We start from the raw sequence: 19,750 nt of genomic DNA, 5'->3' as shown, positions 1-19,750 counted from the left end.
AATAAAAGAGTGCCATAGGTCTGTGTTTCATAAGCAACTTTTCTGTTTGAGTGTTTCTTGTTTATCTGATACATTTTGAAACCTTACCTGTGGAATTTTGTTTTTGTCTTTAAACCTTTGCCTCCTTTTAATTGCTAGCTCCTGCTCTTGCCCTTTACCTGTTTGGGAAGCCTTTTTGTGGATAGTAAAATAAGTTTTCCTGTCTTTAGTCTAATATCATGTTTATCTTCATCCTGATTTGCAATCTGAATTTGTCATGCAGTGCTAGTCGGGCATAGATTTACTTTTTCCAGCAAGGTTTGGCTTTCACAACAAAGTGACTAAATTCAAGCGGACAAGTTTAAGAGCAAAGAGTACATAAGGGAAGGATATTTAGTCCAGCTCTGGCTGAATTCAGTAACATTACAATAAAGTTTCAGACTGGAGTTCATGAACAGAACTGATTAAAACAAAATAAAAAGTACAGTAAATGTGCAATCAGAAGTACACCAGTGAGGAACTAATAATATGAAAAATAAGGAGTGTATAATCAAGAGGGCTAATTTTGAACCAGCTGTAGTTGGTTCATGCATCTTTAATTTACGCTTTGAAATTGAGATTTGTTTCTGCAAGAAGTGTTAAAGATTTGAGCAGTAATTTTAAGTTTTAATACTTCAGCAAAGAAGCTGCTGTTGTTTGTACCATAATTGACTAATGCAGGACCACTATATGTGCTGCATCTTCATGGTGCACATTGTTACTTTTCATATATTTAAACACTTTAATTAGCATTCTGTTACAGTTTCATGAAAGTTAAAAGAGAGAAAAAAAAAAGATTAACCTATATGATGAATGTTATATAAAATAATTTATGGATTAAAGGTTTCGCATTTTAACACTGGACAGCATGGTTCAGATCAGTTTAAACTTCATTGGTTGGTAAGATTAGTAAATATTTGAACAAAAGCACTTGATTTAATATAACAAAAAAGAAAATGACTCAGTTGAAGGGAAATAGATCCACTGTTTGAGATATACAGTAGTTTTCTTCTTATCTCATGGTACTGCTAGAAGTTTATTTGAATTATTGCCAGTGTTATAGGAGAAATGTTACTTGTTATGAATGGATCATGAACCCCAAGATTATAAATTGAGAAATTTACTTAACTTCAGGTTGCTTTTCATCAACTCAAGTTGACAGAAATATTATACAAAAACAAATTAAAATTGGTGTATGGTTTTGTGTTATCTTATAATCATGTTTTCTAAACAGGTGTGTTGCATAGTTTTGTCCAAAAGTCAACTCTGTGATCTAAGCTGTAGTTGCAATATTCTAGATCCATCCATCTCAGATTGTCTTTTCCCATCTTGGAAAGTTGACCAACAAGCAAATGGTCCATAGTGGTAAAACAAGGGCCTCTAGTTGTTGCAGACCCTGTCTTGTATGTTGTCCTAACAGTGGAGCCTGTAGCCCTTGATGGCAGCCAGAATTCTTTCCTGGCATGGTATAGGGTAGGAAACCTGCCTTCTGGTTTACCTGACCTTTTATTTAATAAATCATGTCTGTGATCGACTATATACAGGGCTAGGATGTGGTCTAGGAGAATCCATACATTTGAGGGCTATGTGGGGCTAAGGAAGGCAGGAACACACAGAACAAATGGAAAAGTTTCAAGCCTGATATCCTTGTAGCTCAAATTGGTCATATTCTACAAGATGACCAGATGTATTTAATTTTATCAAACCACTGGTCTTTCAATACCATACATTAATGTGTGTGTTTTTTTTTTGTTGTTTTTTTTCCTGAAGTATTCTGCATGAGCTGAAGAAAGTGGCACTTGAATTATTAATCTGATTATTGGATCCCTGCAGCTATCACTAAAAGAATTTCAGAACTGCTGGCATCATTAAACATCAATTTCTAACCTTTCTACACTAATCCAGACCTGACATTTTGTGAACTTTGGAAATTAATTAACAAGTCTTCCTTTTTAAAACAACTTTATTTGTAAAGAAAATTAATGGGATGGGAAATAAAAATGAAGCTGGTGATCTTTAATACTCTATGAGTTGGTAACAAAATTTAAAATTAGTGTGGAAATGCTTGTACTGAAGTACAATCTTACACAAGTGAACGTGATTCACTTTTGTATATCTACCTGGTTTTGTTCAGAGCAGAAAGCAGCATTGTGGCACACCATCTTTCATCAGTGGCATCTAGGTATAATATACAGAAAGTGTGGTCATTCCACATCTGTAATATTTGGTAGGATTAAGAAATAATGAATCTATCATTTAATTGAGCTCAAACATCTGTCAGACCTTAAAAATAATACTCATCTTCAGATTTTTTTTATGATGAAAAGTAACTAAAAAAAAATAGTTTATTTTTTGTTTATGCCTGAAATATAAGTAATCAAGTTGGTTTAAATAAATACATGTTGTCTGACACTTTTCCAAGAATATATGCATCCTTAATCTGAACAAGATATAGGCAGTATATGGATGCAGTAATCTTTCCCAGTAAGACACAAAGCTGGGTGGAATGCTGCTTCATCACCTATTATACTCATGAATTCATCCAAGCTCACTAATACTGTTCATCTTAACTACATTTGCTTGAATTGTGGAAAGAGTTTCGTTAATATAAAAATGGGTATATAAAATTCTTCACAGGAGACTCAACATTTTGCTTGATGCATTCAGCTTTTTAAAAGAAAATTTTAAGATCAGGAGTGTAGCTAAACCTGTAACTTATTTGTTCATGTGCAGCTAATAACTGTTTATAGAACATTTACCTTTTTAGTGACAGTGAATGAAACATTCTGACTGTTAGGTCCAGGTGGGAGGCTTAATTGCTGCATGGGAAATGACAACCTTTCAAAAATCCTCTGTTATTGTGATTGTCTGATCTGAATAAGAATGATAAGTCCTTACTCAGTTTATTTGCTATTTAAAATTTTCTATAACATATACCATGTTCTGATAAAGTTGCTTGTAAGTGTTTAATAATAATAGACTTTAAAGTAATTTAATCTCACTGTATATTGTGAACACACCGATAAAGAAATATTCTTTGGGTAGACCTTGAATTCCAAAATATATAGTAAGAGTATATTTTCCGTGTATAGTATATGCAGCCATTGAGGATTTTTTCAGGTCTCCTCACCAGAAGAGAGAAGTTCTTGCCTCTAGGAGACATCAGAGACATAGAGCCTCAATGAATGCTATTCAAAATTTTTGTAGTGGAAGCACTGCAAGAAACTGAAACCAAAAGGTGATTGGTTCCTGTTACAGTGTCAATACCAGGAACTGTGTGGTGTGGTACAGTAATAAAAGGGCATCTAAAGATCTTAGTGAAAGATGCTGTTACATTATTTTCCAATGGGGAATGGCTATAGCTGTCTGTGGATAATAATATACTATTGACCTAATCAGATTGTGATCTCCAATACATACTGGAAGAGTACATACAGTACTTTTGTACAATGCACACATTACTAGAATTCTTCTTTCGGCTGCTCCCATTACGGGTCGCCACAGCAGATCATCTTTTTCCATATCTTCCTGTCCTCTACATCTTGCTCTATCACACCCATCACCTGCATGTATTCTCTCACCACATCCATAAACCCCCTCTTAGGCCATACTCTCTTCCTCTTTCCTTGCGGCTCTATATTTGATATCCTTTTCCCAGTTTACCCACCAACTCTCCTCTGCACATTTTCAAACCAACACAATATTGCCTCTCTGACTTTGTCTCCCTACCGTCCAATCTGAGCTGACCCTCTAATGTACTCATTTCTAATCCTGTCCATCTTTGTTACACCCAATGCAAATCTTAGCATCTTTAACTCTGCCATCTCCAGCTCTGTCTACTGCTTGCTGGTCAGTGCCACCATCTCCAACTCCAATAATACAGTTGGTCTCTACCATCCTGTAGACCAGGGGTGCCCAATACGTTGATTGCGATTGACTGGTAGATCCGTAAGGTAGTGCAGGTAGATCGCGTTGCATTAAAAAAAATTTTTTTTTTAAATGCTAGTCTATCATATATCCTCCCTATGGCATTTACCACTTGATTGACATACAGGGCAGCCAGTCTAAGCTCTCTTTTCTTCTAACACACTGGTCATCCTGCACGCACGATCAAACGTGCAAGCTACTGCAAAACTCCGGCTATCTAAGTGATCTAGTTAGCCTTCCAATTTATATCGACTAAAGAAGGGATTTAAAAAAAATAAATAAATTGTTGGTTGTGGGCTGGATGTGGAATTAGAAGAGGATTTTTTTCTCTCACAATGTCACAATTGAAATGCGTTTGTCTGATCTGTCAATCTATCATTGGTATTCCAAAGAAGGAAAATGTGGAAAGGCACTTTCGAACTGTTCATAAAAACCACGAAACTGACTTCCTTCCGAAAAGCGATCTGAGAAAGAGAAAAGAGATGGAACTAAAATCGCAGTTAATTGGACAGCTGTCATTTTTCACTCGGCTGAATTCAAAAGCAAAGGCAGACAAACAGAAGCATCGTTCCGGGTGAGTCACTTGATCATTAAGCATAAGATGTCCTTCCAAGATTGAGAGATGATAAAAGATGCCTTCGTTGGGGCAGATGGCTAGGGAGAAATTCCTGCTGAGATTTCAAGAGCCCTGGCTGGAGAAAAAGGAGTTTCTCCTTGTCATTAAACATGTAGAATACAAGCAACTTAATAATGATCAATGGCCGCTAGACTTAGCATTTTTTTCCGATCTGACCAACACGTTGAATGAGCTTAATTAACAGCTGCAAGGAAAAGAGAAAACTATGGTCAATATGATTAGCTCAGTTAATGATTTCAAACAAAAAATGCAACATCTGTCCTCAAAGTTGCAGCGCCTTGATTTGGGGAACATCCAAAACCTCGCATCAGGAGACGCAATGGAAGACGTGTGTGCAACTTGACAGCATACGCCACACAGAGCAGATTGAAAATTGTCTGTCAGGCTTTATCTAATGGAAAAAAAGTAGCGATTCGAGTGTTGCCCAATGTAGCGGAGTAAGAGTAGCATTTCTTCTTCACAAATGTACTTAAGTAAAAGTAAAAAGTATGGTGCCGTAAAACTACTCTTAGAAGTACAATTTTTTTAAAAAGTTACTCAAGTAAATGTAACGGAATAAATGTAACTCGTTACTACCCACCTCTGATACTCAGTAATTTTAAATTTAGGTAAATCATTTTGACCTGGTCATTTTAAAAGTAGCTTGCAAGCTGAAAAAGTGTGGGCTCCCCTGCTGTAGACCTTCCCTTTCACTTTTGCTGATACCCATCTGTCACAAATTACTCCTGACACTTTTTTTTCTCCACCCATTCCACCCTCCCTGCAGTCTTTTTTTTTTTTTTTTCTTCTCCCATTTCTTTTCCATAATCCCCATTGCTCTGTACTATTGATCCTAAGCATTTAAACTCGTCCACCTTCAGCAACTCTACTCCCTGCATCCTCACCATTCCACTGACCTTCCTCTCATTCACACATATGCATTCTGTCTTGTTCCTACTGGCCTTTATTCCTCTCCTCTCTGGTCTCACATACCATCTTTTGTGCCGTCTTTTTTATTTTATTTTGTTTTTTTGCAACTTCACATCTGCAACATAATGTATAGTAATGTATGGTATGTGAGACTTTTAAAATGTATCGTGTCATTACGATTGGGAATATGTGACGCTTGAATATAAAAACACCACAAATGCATCTGTATGTCGGCATTTTGCTTCACCACATCGAAGTATCCATCCCGTAGGATCGGCATAGAGGCTTTCTGTCACATGTAGATAGTTCCTGAACGTAATGAGACGATACATTTTAAAAGTCTCACATACATCTTTTGTGTCGTCTTTTTTATTTTTGCAACTTAACAACAGCAACATAATATATAGCGTTATATTTGAACCACTGAGGAAAAAATAAAGGACACGGTATAAACGTGTATTTTGTGATTAAAGTGGAAATTTCGGCTTTAATCTCGAAATGTCCACTTTAACCTCGTAGTTTACTTTATCATTAAAGCAGACCGTCGTAAACGTCATCCCAGTTTTTAATCGCTACGAGCTTCTTGGACCTGACAGCAGCGGAAAGCAGCAATAGATCGCTACACAGAACAAATTAAATGTATGATATTCCAACTCTGCACATTTAGAATCTTTAGATTTATAGTTGACTAGCAAAATACCCGCGCTTCGCAGCGGAGAAGTAGTGTGTTAAAGAAGCAATGAAAAAGAAAAGGAAACATTTTGAAAATAACGTAACATGATTGTCAATGTAATTGTTTTGTCACTGTTGTGAGTGATGAGTGTTGCTGTCATATATATATATATATCTATATATATATCTATAAATATACACATATATACATACATATACATATATATATATACATATACACACACACACATATATATAACATATATATACATATACATACATATCTACATATATACACACACAGCTATTTCAGATCAGTGCAATACGCTGCTTGTTAAAACGGATAACTCCGCTCTTACGTGCAAGTCTGCGTGGATATTATGAACTATCGTATTTGTTCAAGTTCTATTTAAATTTTAAATAGAAGGAATTTTTATTTAGTCGACAGAAATATCTTTGGTAGGAACGGTAAAAACAGACAGGAATATTATTCGTGAATAAATCAACTCAAACCTTAAACAACTTATAATATTTTGCTCTCCATAAAAATATATCCTGTCTAAATTATACAAGTTAGAAATAAAGTAAACGTTAAAAGAACAAACATTCAAATTTCTTTACTCTTATGTAATTTTATATAAAAATAAACTTAGATTTTAAATATCCCAAAAGATTTTGCTCTCCATAAAAATATATCCTGTCAAAATTATACAAATTCAAATATGAACATGCTGCATAACAAAACCTGGAAATATAAATAAAATGTGTTCCTTTCAGCAATAACAAATCAAATCATTCAGTTGTCTTTGCTCATATGTCATTTTAGAGCTGGACGCCTGGCATCTTTTTTTGGCAACAGGTTCGTTTATGTTTGGTGTGAGGTTCTGTGTTGTGGAGATTCTCAGGATGGATTGCAGGTGCTCATCAGTGAGGCGACTCCTGTGTGCTGTTTTGTTAGTCTTTATCACTGAGAAGAGCTTCTCACACAGATATGTGCTACCAAACATGCACAAGGTTCGAGCCGCATGTAGACGGACTTTTTTTGTTCTTCAAAGTCACCAAAGCGCCATGCAAACTCAGTGCGCTCAGTTTATCAGCAAAGTGCGATTTGGGAACACCGTAGTGACGACTTGGTTTAACATTACTTGGCAACAGGGAAAGTGGTGCATTTGTGTCTCCCATAAAAGCAGCTTCACTTGAAATCACTTTGTGATTGTGCACGGGTAAAAACGTCCGCTGAAGTGTCAGATTCTTATTTAATTCTTCTGCTTTCTGTATCTTCTGCATTGCATTCAGGTTACCCTGATGTTTTGTCTCATAGTGCCGTCTTAGATTAAATTCTGTAATTACAGCCACATTAGCTCCACAAATGAGACACACGGGTTCAGTAAACATATACTCAGCCTCCCATCGGTTTTAAAGGCTCTATTTTCAGAATCAACTTTTCTCTTCAGCATCGTGTGAGCTAGCTTCGCAATAACTTGCAGCATCATAAGCTAGACTTGATTAACGCGTAAGTGTTCGCAAGGCAGCTGAAGCGCTGCATTATGGGATCTGTAGTTTATTGTGTTACCAGCGCTTCATATACCCGGGCCATTAATAACAATAATACAGTATATAAAATGATCTCGGGCGGATATAATTACACGCCGGGCGGATGTGGCCCGCGCCCTTGAGTTTGACACATATGGACTAAATAGAACTTGAAAAGATATATTTTTCAAATGTGATCGCGCAATTCAGATAGAGTTGACGCACTACAGCCTGCATGCCTCAATAAGTCATCCTCCCTCGCTCTTACTTTTTACCGTTCATCTAATGAATACACTGAGTATGGCTTTACCAAAACAATCATTGATGGCGAATAAAGTATCCATTATTCGAGTATGTAGATCGGGATATATATATATACATATATATATACCCGCGTATCGCAGCGAGAAGTAGTGTGTTAAAAAGCTAGAAAAGAAAAGGGAACATTTTAAAAATAACGTAACATGACTGTCAATATACAGTATTTGTTTTGTGAGTGTTACTGAGTGTTGCTGTCATCAAGGATTTGATTATCATTATTTCTTTCAATCAGGTTCGTATTTGTAGGATGTGTTGTGTTCAAGTTACATTCCGTGTTTGTCAATCGTTGTAAAGATGAGAGGTTTCATTCATCGATTCGTTTCTTACTGCATCAATAAACAGCTCGTCTTCTTCTTTATCTGAGACCTGACACACTGCATGCACGGGTTTTTACACTGTCTTCCTTTAGCGGGACATTGACTTTTTCCACGTGTGCTTTGTTTCCGCAGTAGCTGGATTTATGAATATGCTTGTATGTATCAGACGCTTCATATTTTTGCTGCCTTTTCAATTGTGTAATTGGTTTTTGTTCAGCTCTTTGGAACTGTTGCTTTATCTGTGCACTGCGTCAGTTCACGTGAGCCGGTCGGTGTACATGCATCGAAGGTTCCCAGCTGTGCTGGTGCCATCTCGTGCTATGTCCATGGCTGTATTTAATGTTACCTTACTCCTGGCACTTAAAACTTTCTCTCGCAGTTTCGCTGAGTTTGTGTCAAACACCACCCTGACCATCTCATCTTCCTCTGAATAAGCACAGTCCTTCACCCGTGAATATTTAGTGGGAGTTTGGTATTGGATTGCCGCTGACGGACGGCCTTATATGGGCAGGCACTAAATTACAAACGCCAGCGCAGCCTGTCTATGAACTTAATTTAAAGTGTAGGTTTACATCGTGCTTTGTTTCCGAAGTAGCAGAACTCATGAATATGGTTGTATATGTCACTTTCGCCGCTTCTTATTGTTTCGCTGCCTTCTCAATTATATAATGCATGTTTTCTTCAACGCTTTTTGGAGCTCTTCCTGGTTTTCTATGTACTGCGTGATTACGTGGGAGCCGTGATGATGTCACACAAAACTCCGCCCCCACGGCGTTCAAGCTCATCTCCATTACAGTAAATGGAGAAAAACAGCTTCCAGTTATGACCATTACGTGTAGAATTTCGAAATGAAACCTGCCCAACTTTTGTAAGGAAGCTGTAAGGAATGAACCTGCCAAATTTCAGCCTTCCACCCACACGGGAAGTTGGAGAATTAGTGATGAGTGAGTGAGGGCTTTGCCTTTTATTAGTATAGATATCACTTTCATGATGAAATGCATTAAAGTGTGTATGTTACATTTTACATATAATTTCGTTTAAATAATGAATACTGTTACTTACAAACATGGGGGTGTCACGGTGGCGGAGCGATAGCACTGCTGTCTCACAGGGAGTTATGTTGCTGGTATTTCCTGCTTGTATTCCACACTGCGCTCCAGTTTCCTTCCAAAGATATGCAGATTTGGTGCCGTTAAAATGACGCTAGTGTATGTGTGTGCTTGTATTCACCTTGCGATGAGCCGAGGCCTCGTCAAGGGACTGTTACTCACTCGTGCCCAGTGCTTGCTGGAATAGACACATCCCTGGATTGATGAATTTAATCAATAAACATCCTTTTCAGAGATATTGCGGTAAGGTGTCATCAGAATTTAATAGGTGTTCTAGGCAATTCACAACACAGAGAAGCCGAACATGTTCTCACCGTGATAATATCTCGCACTGCCACCTGCTGGATTCCTCCAGATTTACTTAAAGTACGTGCACAAGTATGAACACTACAACGCTTGCGTAGCAGGAGCGTCCCCTGCAGTATGCGTCTTGTCGTGTAAAGTATAACTCCGGCTTTAGTGTTCAGCCTCTCATACAACTCATCATACGCCTTTTTTTTATCCTTTGTCACCTCTCTCTTCACCTTACGCCTTATTTCCTTCTACTCTTGTCTACTTTCTGCATCTCTCTGACTTTACCACTTCTTCACCATCCTCTTCCTCTTTATACTTTGCTGTACTTCATTCCACCATCAGGTTTCCTTTTCCTCCTTCCTCTGTCCAGATGTCATGTCCAGCACCCATCTTGCTGTCGCCCGTACTACTTCTGCTGTAGTTACCCATCTGTGAGGTAAGTCTTCACTGCCACCCAGTGCCTGTCTTACCTCCTCCCTGTACTCAACCTTGCAGTCTTCCTTTTTCAACTTCCACCATTTTATCCTTGGCTCTACCGTCACTCTCCTCCTCTTCTTGATCTTCAACTTCATCCTACAGACCACTATCTTGTGCTGCCTAGCTACCACTATGCAGTCCTCAGTCTCCTTCAGATTGACTTTTCTGCATAGGATATAATCTTCCTGTGTGCATCTTCCTCCACTCTTGCATGTCACCCTGTGTTCCTCCCTCTTCTTAAAATACGTATTCCCCGCAGCAGTGTCCATCCTTTTGGCAAAATCCACTATCATGTGACCTTCTTCATTCCTCTCTTTGACACCATACCTACCCATCAGCTCCTCGTCACCCTTCACCAATACATCCATTGAAATCCGCTCCAGTCACCACTTTCTGCCCCTTGTGTACACTGTTCATTACTTCATCCAATTCACTCTATCATTCTTCTTTCTCATTCATCTCTCACCCAACTTCAGGGGCATATGCACTAACAATATTCATCATTTCACCTCCAATTTCCAGCTTTTATAATCATTGCTCTGTCTGACACTCTCTTCACCTCCAAACACTCTTGACATTCTGTTCCTTGAGAATAACTCCTACCCCATTTCTCCTGATAGAACAATTTGAATCCACCTCCGATCCACCTGGCCTTTCTCCCCTTATATTAAATCTCTTGCACGCACAATATATATCAACCTTCCTTATCTCCATCATATTGATTAACATTCTTTCCTTACCAGTCATACAGCCAACATTCAAAGCTCCTACCCTCAGTTCCATTCTCTCTTTACATTCCTCCTCTCCTCCTGCTTCCGGACAACATTAACGCAAGACTCGACCGGTCCGGTATGGAAATTTGTATTGTTGTCCGCATATTGATCTGGCAAAATTTTACACCGGATGCCCTTCCTGATATAACCCTCCCCATTTATCTGGGTTTGGGACCGGCACGAAGAAACACACTGGATTGTGCATCCCCTGTGGCTGGGTTTCTTTTGAAGCAGTTAGTTTTGATTGATTGTTTTTTTTTTTCAGAAAAGTACATTTGTCTTGGAATATTTGTCATGTTACATGTTCAAGCTGAATTGTTTGTACTAGATCATTTGTCTTGGTTTTTGTTCAAACAGTGTTACTTTTTATATATTATTTATTTATATTATTTTTACATATTGCATTTTGTGCATAGATCTTTTTCTTAGTTGTTTAGCAGCTGCTTGTAAATGTGTAGTTATACAGCAGTGTTTAAAAAAAATACAGTAATAATTACACTGTTTATGCAGCTTCATTAACACTAGCATTAATAAAAATTATGCCTTTATACAGACAAAAATAACTAAGGGAGAGATGAAAACCGGTAGAGCTCATAGTACAAAGCAAAAAGGAAGGAAAACAATAAATATACAGTCTCTATGTCCATGCCTAAACAGCTGTTTAAGCTCTTGTCTCTCCAGTGAACTGACTTCCCTTTTCTTCTACTACAATACCTTGCCAAAGACCTCCTTTTTTCACCTCAAGTTTCTCTAACCACCTCTGGAGTCTCTGCACATCCGTTTCACCTAAAGTTCCACATCAGCTGTGCATTGATTACTGCTCTGTTCGAGGGGCTACACAATCCTATATGTTCTCTTCTTGAACTGTGTGTTATCAGAATATTCCATAATCTCTATTACTCTCATTTTAGTGTCCTCTACATAGGAGCCTCCTTGGGTATGCAACAGAGAGTCTTTACTCTCTTCCTGTGTTTCCACACTAATGTCAGTGAGATATTTCCTGTTACTAATGCACCCCTCTCTCACTTAATGGCTTATTGTAGAAGCTATTACTACCTTGTGCTATGATGGTGGTGTGCTCAACCCTGATACCTATTTACCCACCATGTACACCCTCACAATATTCACAATTATCTTTTTATGCGTGTATGTATGCCTCTTTTAAATGTTTTAATCGAAGTGAGTTATATACATAATAAACCATTTATGCTTTAATTATTGACTTCAGATTGATGGTGTATAGTAGCATGTTAACAAAGATATGGTTTGATTAGAAGTTGTAAAATGTATTTCTGGAAGTGAGTGCAATTTACCCAACACCCATTAATGAAGCTGTTTAGTTTGTTTCTAAAATTGATCAGTGAGATACATTTGAAGAAGACATGCTACAAGATGTGTGCTAGCAATATAACATTAGGAGTCTGCCAAAATGAAGAGCCATGTGAATGGTAATTTTGCTTTTTGTTTGTAAGAACCAAATTAAATTAAGATGTAAATCTTAATTTCGTCCACCCATCTAATAAAACCTGCCTATCCAGAGTGGGGTCATGGGGCAGTAACAATCCCTGAAAAAGGGACCCAGTCCTTCATAGTGTGAGCACACACAAACCCACACTAGGATCAGTGTAGCATCACTAGTTCACCTAACCTGCATGTCTTTGGACTGTGGAAGGACATTAGGAGAACATACAAATATTGATATGGAGAGTGCATGCAAACACCCTGGACATGAATGCCAATCTCCTTACTGCAAGGCAGCAGCACTACCACTATAGCACTTTGCTGCCCCTAAAACTTTATTCCATTTACCTAATTCTTGTTTTTTCTATTAATTTAAATATGCTAAAAAGTGAGAGACTATTCATCCATCATTTTAACTCAGTAATCTAGAGGAGAGTCTCAGGACAGCTGGAGCATATTCCAATACTCATAACATGAAAATTGTGTGTATATGACAAATTTGTATTATGTTAAGCCAGTAAGAAAGTGAAGAGCTACATTTGCCATCATATTTGAATCTTGTGCTCTGTACTATGCAAAATTAAATGTGATTAGTAAATATAGCCCATTTGTCATTTAAAGAACATAGACTCTATATATACTGTATGTATGGTTCTATAGTCTAAATGCCCTCCATGCAGAACTACTCTTGCACTAAACAAATGAATGTGAGAGCACACTGTGGACATACTTTGTACAAAGCTTCCATTCCCAGTGTATATCGCTTATTTTGCATATAGCCACCGGAAGACAAAAAATTAATAGATTAAATTAAAAGACTTGTCTTAGATTATGTTGTCAGCTCTTAATGGTTTCTGGATTAATTTTCCATGTGTCATTTCCAAGGTGTTTTTCTTTTTTTCTTGGTAAAATAACGAGAATCTAGTTGTTGTTTATTTTGTTAAATGCTTCTCTGTATTTCAAAAAAAAAAGTCCTGTGCCAACTGCTGCTATGACTTTTGCTTTACTTGGCTGCCCCCTGGCTGAATTAAGGTAGCATTAGTACAGATTAAATTTTGTTTTCAGTCTATCAAATTTCCCAAAACTCTCCTTACAATCTGTGCATAAATACAAAATAAACATAAGTAAATTAGTAGTTTTTGTTTAATTCATTAATTATAGAAGGCTCAGAGTGCCTTACATAAAGGATCTCTGCGTTTAACATTTTACAGCAATAATAGTGTAAAAAAAAAAAAAAAAGTTATGAGAATGTAGTACATATAAAAAAATCACTGAAAGAGGTGAGCAAAAATTAGTTTATAGTTGAAATAAGATTGTTTTTCAAGTCTTTAATTGGTAAAATGGTAAAGCCAGTGTCCAGTTTGATCAGGTAGCTAAGTAAGAAAGGAAAGCAACAATCTAGGCCCCCAACACCAGATCCAGGAAAACTGCTCCACAACATTACAGATCATGCAGTATATATTTAAATGTAAGTAGGGACTTTCTTTTTGCATCAAGTTTGTTGCTTTAAAAAAAAAAAAAAAAAAGAAACGGTGAGATGCATTACAATAGAATGATTTTGGTTTCTTTAGGTGAGTTTGAGCAGAGACTGTTTAATGTAAAAGTCCATGCTGCTCTGTAACAATCGATGACTGTATTTAGACTAAAGCAGTATACTGCCTACTTTTTTTTATTCACGAGATATTGTTTCTGATCTACCATTCACAAAACCAAAGGTGCAACCAGAACTGTAAATGTGATTGTTATTCAGTATTGTCTGTTTGATGAAAGTCCCAAAAATGCAATTCTGCAGTATAATTCTTCATCTTTTGCAAATCAATATAAATAATTAGGACTGCCTAACACTTTTATTCTATGAAAACGCACATTGTCACCACTGTGAACAAATGCAAAGTTTAAAATATGGAATTATGAAGTACAGTGTTTCTTTATAATGGACCTAGTGAAGGACTGCTTCAGCATGCTTCAGGAAAGGAAAACAAAGTGTTAAAGGTGATTTCTATTCTTTTTTTATTTTATTAATTTTATTATAATCATTTTATACAAATCAATTTTTACAAAAAAAAAAAAAATAAAATGAAAACAACTTAATCCCCACCCCTAGGAAAGAGAACATGACCAACGGAGTAAAACTTAAAGCTTGTAAACATACCTAAATTGATTAGTTTAAAAGAGCAATAGAGATGAATGGAGAAGAAAAAGAAATGCAGAAAGAATTGCTTCCTCTGTGCTTTGAGAGCTTATTCTAAAATAAGATTAATTAGATCCTGCCAGGTTTTGAAAAAATTCTGTACTTTTTTCCAATTTCAAATAGTATAAAACATCGGTTTCCCGCTGACTTAAAAGAGGAGAGTTAGGATCATTCCAGTTTAGCAAAATAAGTCTGTGTGCCAATAGTGTAGTGATTACAATCACAGTTTGTCCTTCTCCACTTAAAGCCCATCTGGAAGAACACCAAACGCAACTGTTAATGGGTTAGGATGGATTGTAAGACCAAGGCTGTCTGGAAGGCACTTAAAAATTTTGGCCCAAAATGATGTTAATTTGCTGCAGGCCCAAAACATGTGACCCAGTGAAGCTGGGACTTGATTGCAGCGTTCTCAGGTTGGATCTTGACCTGGGAACATTTTGGACAGTTTTAAGCGAGACAGATGTGCTGGATATATAATTTTGAGTTGAATAATTGTATGCTTTGCGCATATGGAGCTTGAGTGAATTTTCTTCATTGCTACCTTCCACTCCTTTTCTGATATATTGATTAAGAGAGTATTTTCCCATTGTCCTCTTGGATCTTTGAAAGGGAGGGACTGTAAAATAATTTTATATATTGCAGAGATGTTGTCTAAGTCCTTGAAATTGAGCAGTATTTTTTCCAGCCTGGAGGAGGGAGCAAGATGAGGAAAATTGGGGAGGTTCTGTTCCTAATTTGAAGATAGTGAAAGAAATGTGTAGCTGGAATGTTAAATTAGGAATGTAATTGTTCATAGGATGCAAAGATGTTGTCTATATAAAGATCTCTAAGCAATTTAATCCCAAATCTTTTCCAGATATTAAAACTGCATATGTTTGCGAGGGTTGAAAGAGGTGGTTCTCTTGCAGAGGTGCCACAGATAAAAGATTCTCCATCTTAAAATGCTTTCTACATTGGTTCCATATTCTGAGTGAGTGAAGCACTAATGGATTATTAGTAAAATGGTGATAACTTACATTTATTGGGGCACAGAGCAGGGAATATAAAGAAGTACTGCAGGATTTTACTTCTATTGCAGACCAAGCCTGTGTATGTTCATCTATTTGTGTCCAGGTTTTTATAGCTTGTATGTTTGCTGCCAAGTAATAAAACTGAAAGTTAGGTAGAGCCATGCCACCTTCTGCCTTAGATCTTTGTAGGTTTGCTCTTTGGATACGTGGATGTTTTGAGTTCCAAATAAATGAGGTTATTGTTGAATCTAATTGCTTAAAAAATGATTTATTGATGTATATTGGAATGTTTTGAAATAAAAAAGCTTAGGAAGAATACTCATCTTAACAATGTTAATTCTTCCAGCTAGAGTGAGATGAAGGGTTGACCATCTATGCAAGTCTTCCTTAATTTTTTCCATACAGATGGCAAAATTTTGTTGATAAAGAGCTTTGTGTTTACTTGTGATGTTAACCCCTAGGTATTTAAACTGATCTGCAATGAGAAATGGTAGGATGTCTAATCTAATATTATATTCTTGAGAATTCACTGGAAAAAGTGCACTTTTATTCAAATTAATTCTGAGACCAGAGATCTTTTGAAATTCTGTGAGTGCTGTTAAGACTGCAGGCACAGAATTTTGTGGGTCTGATATATACAGTACCATATCATCTGCATATAGAGAAATTTTCTGTTCCAGTCCCTCTCTGATAATCCCCTTTATCTGATAAGCATTTCGACAGTGAACCACCAGTGGTTCAATGGCGATTGCAAACAGCAGTGGTGACAAGGGGCATCCTTGTCTGGTACCTTGTTCTAGTTTAAAGTAGTCTGAACAAATGTTGTTAATACAAACTGAAGCTTCTGGATTGATATACAGTAGTTTGATCCATGCACAAATGTTCAGGCCAAACCCAAATTTCTCTAATGTAGTGAAAAGGTTTTTCCATTCAATCATGTCTGAATGCTTTTCTGCATCCAATGATAATAATATTTCTGGGGTGTTTGACTTTACTGGTGAGTACATTACATTAAACAGGCGTCGAAGATTTGAAGATAAGTGTCAACGCTTGATAAATCCAGTTTGATCTTGTGATATTACGAAGGCAGCACTCCATCCTTCTAGCTATGAATTCTGATAGTATTTTAACATCATTATTCAAAAGTGAAATTGGTCTGTATGATGCACATTGTAATAAGTCCTTATTTTGATGGGAAAGATGGTGATTAATGCTTGGCAAAAAGTTTAAGGTAAAATGTGATTGTCTCTAGCTTCTGTAAATGTTGCTAATAAAAGGGGAGCTAGCTGAGTGGAGAATTTCTTATAAAATTCTATAGGGTAGCCATCAGGGCCTGCTGCTTTCCTGCCTTGAAGTGACTTTATAGCATCTAGTATTTCTGATAACGAACGCCAAAGGTTTATCGAGTTCCTCTGCACTAAAAGTGTCTATTTGAGGTATCTGTAATGTATCCAGAAATGCATTAGATTGTGTGTTGTCTTCTTTAAACTCAGTAGAATATAAAGATTTATAGTAGTCTCTAAATGTGTACATTATGTTTTTATGGTCAATGATTTCATCTCCATTCGTGTTGGTGATTACTGGGATTGCATTGCGAACTTCTTGCTTATGGATTTGTTGAGCTAAAAGCTTATTAGCTTTCTCTCCGTGTTCATAGTAGTGATGATTTATAAATTAGTTGTTCAGTTTCTTTAGTTGTCAGGAGGTTGAGTTCTGAATGCAGAGCCTGCCTTTTCCTATATAGAGCTTCGCTTGGGTGCCTGGCATGTTCTTCATCTATTTTAGTAATTTCGCCTCTTAGCTCTGATACTTTCTTGGTTTCTAACTTATTTCTGTGGGAAAGAGATGAAATAATCTGTCCTCTTAAGAAGGCCTTAGAGTTTCCCAGAGTATTCCTGCAGACACCTCTGAGGATCTATTTGTCTCTAGGAAGAAACTGATTTGTTTGAATATGAATTCTGTACAGTTCTCGTCTGCCAATAGAAGTGGGTTAAGACACCATCTGTGAGGTGAGAGTGTTGGGCATAATGACTTTAGTTCCAAGATCAGAGGCGCATGGTCAGAGATAACAATAGTGTCGTACTTGCAAGATTTAATTGTAGGCAAGAAATTATTATCTATAAAGAAATAATTTTTGAGTAGCAATGATGTACTGGTGAGTAGAATGAATATGTTCTTGAGTTTTGGGTTTAGAAACCTCCAAGGGTCTGATAAGTTGTGGTCAATTACAAACTGTATAATTGTCTTAGCAGTGTTAGATGTCATCCCCCCTGTGACAGGAGTCCTATCTAAGAGTGGGTTTTAAACACAATTAAAGTCCCAGCCATTATAATTTTATGAGTGTTCACATTGGGAATGGATGCAAATACATTTTGCATGAATTCCTTATCATCGATATTAGGTGCATAAACATTTATCAAAATCACTTTACAATTAAATATGTTGCCCATGACAATCACATATCTCCCTTCAGGATCAGATACTACATCTGATGCTACAAATGAGACTGTTCTATGTATGAAAATTCCCACTCCTCTAGCTTTCTTTGTAAAGCTAGAATGGAACATTTGGCCAGTCCAGTGTTTTTGCAGCCAGAACTGATCCTTGCTTAGTAAGTGGGTCTCCTGTAAAAATACTATTTTAGCTTTTAAACCTGTTAGGTGAGAGAATACTTTCTTTCTCTTTAATTCGTGATTCAGGCCTTTAACATTCCAGCTCACAAAGTTAACTGTCCCATCATGGAGACATTGATTCTGAATTTTTGATGTCATTTTATAGTCTTAACTGGAAATGAGACAGCTTTAACCTTAATTTCCAATTTCCCCATGAGCTATTGCCATACAGCCTATTGTTACATTAATAGTTGTAATTATAAGGGTTACAAGGATAGATTAGATCAAGCCTGCTCTCTTTCTCTTCCTCCCTTATCCCCCCACCCCCCATTTTGCCTGCCGGTCCTCTCGCATACCTAGAGACAGAGCACGTCCAAAGCAAAACAAGCCCCCACGCAGTGGCGTTTTAGGATTAAAAAGTAGAGATATCTATTGCCAGTATAGTTTTAATACTATATGCCTAAATATAATCATTAACAAACTATAAGCATAAAATATAATCTTCATCAACTTTAAAGTATTAAGATAATAAAAACCCTAGGGAATGGTGTTAAAAAGTGGTCCAGAATAAGCATAGTAAATCTGAATGCAATAATAACAGTAAACCAAAGGTATGATGTTAAACAGTCTCCTTTAGGGCAGTAAAAAAAAAAGAATTAATTTCTTCCACACACACGTCTATAACTGTAAGTAAAACATAAACTGAAAGCGTCCAAGCAATGAAAAGAATATATAATTATAATATCCTTATCATTACAAGTGGATCAGACAGCAGGTGATATCTACAGTACTTACCATGCCATGACAGGATGTGACTCACTATTGTGTTTCAAAAAAGTGTAGGGATCAGCTTCCTTAATTCCTTTTCTGCTTCTTCCTTGCTGGCGAAGACATAGAATTGACCTTTCAATTCAACTTTCAGTTTGGCAGGATGGAAGAGGCTGTATTTGATATCGACTTGCCGTAACCGCTGTTTAAGCATGCAGCCTTCTACAACATTAAGCAGCTGTTGTCGGAGAGAAATCCGGGCAAATACGAATGTGGTTATTTTCAAATATAATCTCTTGCTTGTGTCTGAGACATGCTATCACATCTAGTTTAAATAATAATCTCTCAATGCGAACAATAAAAGACCTAGGTCTAAAGGTATTAGATCCACGTATGCGATAAGCTGCTGCTATATCAGTATCTATACTAATAAAAGGCAAAGCACTCGTTCACTCACTCACTCACTCACTCATCACTAATTCTCCAACTTCCCGTGTGGGTGGAAGGCTGAAATTTGGCAGGTTCATTCCTTACAGCTTCCTTACAAAAGTTGGGCAGGTTTCATTTCGAAATTCTACGCATAATGGTCATAACTGGAAGCTGTTTTTCCATTTACTGTAATGGAGATGAGCTTGAACGCCGTGGGGAGTTTCGTGTGACATCATCACGCCTCACACGTAATCACGCAGTACATAGAAAATCAGGAAGACCTCCAAAAAGC

The 19,750-nt window shown here is 37.0% G+C and overlaps 1 protein-coding gene across 7 annotated transcripts in view; it reads left to right on the top strand.

The window, feature by feature from the left end:
• The window catches only part of LOC120529409 (myosin VIIA and Rab interacting protein), a 544,611-nt gene that overhangs the window by 402,353 nt on the left and 122,508 nt on the right, over nucleotides 1-19,750 (top strand). The window lies entirely within an intron of this gene.

This window comes from Polypterus senegalus, chromosome 5 (assembly GCF_016835505.1).
Source record: "Polypterus senegalus isolate Bchr_013 chromosome 5, ASM1683550v1, whole genome shotgun sequence".
NCBI lineage: Eukaryota > Metazoa > Chordata > Cladistia > Polypteriformes > Polypteridae > Polypterus > Polypterus senegalus.
Note: the sequence above shows the minus strand (reverse complement) of the source record. Positions and strands in the feature narration are given on the sequence as shown.